Source organism: Triticum aestivum, chromosome 7A (genome assembly GCF_018294505.1).
Source record: "Triticum aestivum cultivar Chinese Spring chromosome 7A, IWGSC CS RefSeq v2.1, whole genome shotgun sequence".
Lineage (NCBI taxonomy): Eukaryota > Viridiplantae > Streptophyta > Magnoliopsida > Poales > Poaceae > Triticum > Triticum aestivum.
The window spans coordinates 89,575,737-89,580,450 of record NC_057812.1 but is presented as its reverse complement, the minus strand read 5'-3'; positions in this window follow the sequence as shown (position 1 = coordinate 89,580,450).

The window sequence follows — 4,714 nt, the reverse complement described above, 5'->3', positions numbered from 1 at the left end:
CGATTTTTTATATATTCTTTGTGGGAAGAACTTTTGGTCCAGGCCGCAGACGGAGCTATCATCCGGCGGCCACTTTCTGTAATTCTGTTTGATATTGCTCATTAGTAGAAGCAACTTGGTATTGGATAGTTCAGTAGTGAGTGGTACATGGAAAGGTTATGTGTGGGTTTGCTGATAAAACAAGCCAAGATTACTAGCTTATTCATTGTCAGTCAGTTGCAATTTGCAAGCCATCTCTGCAGACTGCAGGGGTGCAAGCATTCGGCGTCGCCGTCGTGGATTGCCCGGGGCCAGCTCGAACGGCAACCTCTTCAGCATGTGATATCCTCCTACAGGGCGAGCTGCTGATCAAGCCGGTGTTATCCTGTTCCTATCCAGTTCGAGGAGGGAGACGCGGGCAGGGCAGAACGTGTGACCATCTTTGTCATCCATTCCAGTTCGGGCTGTGCCTTCGCTTTTTTGTTCAATCGTTTTGTTGCATCTGAACTTTTGGAAGAGAACTTTCGGTCCAGGCCATAGATGGAGCTATCACCACCCAGTGCCCACTTTTTTCCCTGGAAGATGTACGTATTTTATTTATTTCTTTTTTGCGAGGGAATGTACGTAGCTTATTGGTAACCATGCTAGTTTTTAGTTTACTACATGGTGATAAGAGTGGATAAACTCTGTCATGCCCTTGCAAAATTCGTTCTTCTGCCCACTCGCACGGCTAACTACAGTGCTTACTGCGTGCACCCGAGATGACTTCAGGGCTCGCAGCAGCATGCATCATGCCGAGCATCCTAAGGCCAACTCCACTGCACAGCCTCAAGCGGACATCCGGTTTAGCCGAATTTTATCTTTTTGAGATGTCAAGAGTTTGTCCATGTCCGCTTCTGTCCGTTGGGGTGTTGGTATGGCCAACCCGCGGCCGCACCCCAAGTCATGTCCAGCGTGGATGTGATTAAAAAAACTAACAAACTAAAATGAAATGCCAAAAAAATGCAAATATAAAAACATAAAACATAAATTAACCATCACGGCCACAAAACGGCCCAGTTTTACGGTTCACATTGCCATAATTAACATAAAAAACAAAAAAAAACGATGCACGTGCGCTCCTGCCGTGCCCGTCGATGTCGTCGTCGTCGCCATCTTCAGTGGCCGACGTTGTCGTCGTCGTCACTGACGAGGTCGACGTAGTCCGGCGGCGTTCAAAGGTGGGACGGCAATGCGTGGTACACGGGGGCTGGCTGGAAGGCGGGAGGTGCCTGCACCACCTCCTCCCGTGGCGACGCCTCCAGCTCCGATGATCGCGGCAGCGTCAGTCACCAGTTCACGCCCCCCACGGCGTCAGCCATATCAGGAGCCGTGCACGACCAGCTCCACTGATGGCCCACCAGGCCCGGGTGAAACGCGGCCACCGGCTCCTCCTCCATCACCTCCTCCGCCCTTACCATCTTCAGCTCGGGAATGGCGATGTCGCCGGTCGCAGAGAGGGCCATCATCTCCTCGAGGCCCTCCCATTGGCGCTCATCGTGCGTCTTCATGGTGTTCTCCAGACACGCTGCATGAGTCGGGCCTCCTCCTCCGCTGTCATGCGAGGTGGTGGTGGTGGCGACGGAGATGGTGAAGGGGGCGGCGTGGGCGTGAGGCCGCGCACCCGCGTACGCCCGCGCACCTTGGGAGCAGCGTTGCGCGCTCTCGACGTGGCCGCCGCGGCCCCGACGACGTGCCGACGAAGAAAGAGGCGCGCTGCACGTCGTGCTCGTCCCTTAACCACGTGTCCCAGAGCACGGAGTCGGGGGCGTATCTGGAGCCGTAGTACAGGTCGTCCGAAAGGAGGAGGCGGCGACGCTCGATCTCCTCGCGGCGCGCACGACCGCTCGTCGGAACCGGCGGGATCGGGACCCGGTCGGCGGAGAGATGCCAGTTATTGGGGAGATGGACGTCGCTCCACGGGAGCGGCGTCCCCGTCTCCCAATAACGCCGACATACATCCGCGCTGATGTACTGCCGGTCGCGCTCGTTGCCGGGCGTAGGGCCGATGGTGAATGGGGCAGGCGCGGGGGGGCGGCGCGCTAGTGATGCGGGCTCCTCTTTCATGGTGCCGCGACAGCGGCCCGAGGACGAGCCATCCTCGCGGCCGTGCTTCCCCTTGCGGCCGTGGTTTCAGAACCCCATGGCGGCGAGGCGGCCGGCCGGCGAGATCGAGAACGGGGAGAGGGAGAGCTAGGGTTTGGGACGTGTCGGGTTTTGATGGGGCTGGAGTGGAGAGTGTGGACGACGACCAGTCCACGACCTCCCATTTAAGAAGGACGACGATCGTTGGGCAGATGATAGGTGGGGCCGCCCGCGCGTGCGCATTGATGTTGGCGGGTGGGAGATAGGTGACCGTCTGCCACTCAGCCCCAATGCGAACGAGCGACACGTCCGTTTGCTGTCCGCCGCGACACAAACTCGGCACATGTTTAGGGCTTCTTTGATTCAAAGGAATTTTATAGGATTTCTAGAGGATTGAAATCCTTAGGATTTTTTCCTATGTTGGTTCTTTGATTTATAGGATTGGATTCCATAGGAATTTTTCCTATGAAATCTTCTATACTACATTTCATAAGAAATTTAACATCCACTCGAACCTCTTTTTACAATTCCTTTGTTTTTCCCGTGGCATCAAACAATCATTGCTAATTCTATAGGATTCAAATGGGCATGCCACTCCAACCCTACACTTTTCCTATTCCTATATTTTCAAAATCCTACGAATCAAAGAGGCTCCTACGCTCGAAATGAATCGGCCCGGACACAAAGCGGATCAGATGGATCCATGCCATCGTGAGTTGAGCCGTCTGGTTTATCCCTTTTACGCCGAATGGACGGGCCGAACGGGATGGAATCACGCCGTGGAGTTGGCCTAATACGAGTAGCCGTCCTTCTTGATTTCGCGGCACCAGAAGATATACTTTTTTTTAGGGGTACCAGAAGATATACTTATGTGACGTGGAAACGGCGCGAGCGTTATCTCGTTGGCAACAAATGGCCTCCACCTCGGGTACACGTCAGACGGACCGGATAGATAGGCTGCGTTATCGTCACGGTTTCAAACGTGAGGCAAACGTGGCTCGTGCAGGCAGCTGCACCGGTATCGACGGAAGTCGTCGTCCTCGTCCACGTCGTCCACGCGGTGCCGCCGATCGGCGTGACACGCAACGTCGGGGTTTGACCCGGCCACGTCCACGGCCACGGGGGGTGCCGATCCAGTCCTGGCATTTGCATCGGTGTGGATCCGCCGTGGCAGCCTCGGCCTCGGCCTCGATCGGTTCCTTTCCCAGCCAGCCTCGCGCCGTCGCGCGGCGGGTTGCCACGATCCAAACGAGGTCGCGTGCACGCGACGGGCGACCGGCCACATGGACGACAGCTCTCTCTCTCTCTCGATTTGACAGGTCTCTCTCTTCGTTGAGGAGGAAAGTTCTTTTTTAACCAGGATCAGGCTCCAACGAATATTCTACTACTGTGCATTTGCAGGTGCGGATTGTTTTGAGGTTGGCGGAACCCGGAGCGAATATACTCCCTCGGTTCCTTTTTGACGCGGATAACTGCCACATGTGTGGTATATTCGACATGCGCCCACACACTGTGTGTGTGGTGTGAGCAGGAGGCAGCCCACACGGGCTGTGTGTGGACAGACATTAGAATTGCCCACATGTGTGGGCGCGGCTACTTCGTGTCACACGCCCAATAAGTACTACTCATCTCCACCTCACGTGTGTGGCACGAAGCAAAAATGTCCACACGTCCTGGCGCAGCTACGTTAGGTACCCCGCGGGATGACAATTTAGTTGCCATCCCGATTGGCAGATGTAACTATCCGGGATGGCAAGTGTACTTGTAAAAGTATGGCAACTCTATCTGTTTTGGTTAACTACAGTTGCCATGTCTAATTTCTGGTAGTTGCCGCGTGTAATCAAACCGTAGTTGCCGTGTGTGATTAACTACTTGCCACATATAGTCAAACAGTAGTTGTCATGTGTGTTTACCTAGTTGACACGTGTGGTCCAACCATAATTGCCATGTATTGTTAATCACAGTTGCAATGTGTGTTTATCTGGTTGCCACGTATGCGCAACTGCAGTTGCCGTCTAGCAAAGAATCACAGTTGTCATGTGTGTTTACCTAGTTGTCACGTTCGCGTAACTGCAGTTGCCATCCACAACGTCGGAGTGTTGTGTGGGCGAAAAGCATTTCGCCCACACGCGCATGAACTAGGTGGTGACTGTGTGGGCAGAAACTAGTTCGCCCACACAGCGCAGCTGGCAAACAACGTGATGCGGGCGTGTGGGCAAACTCTCCAACGCCCACACACCAGCCCCGTCCTACGTGGCACATCAAATCCACCTTTTCGTGTCAAGATTCGTGCAAAAGACAGTGAACGATGATTCAGGCGTGTGGGCAAGTTGAGGAACACCCACACGTGTGGGCGTCAGTATTTCCGTTCTTTTTACTCCACATATAAGATTTGGTCAAAGTCAAACTACATAAAGTTTGATCAAATTTATATAAAAAAATATGAACATCTACAATATTAAAACTATATAGTATGAAAATACATTTGGCGCATCTGATAATATTGATTTCATATTATCAATGTTTATATTTTTAATATAAAGTTAGTCAAATTTTACAAAGCTTGATTTTAACCAAACCTTATATGCAGACTAAAAAAACGAAGGAAGTG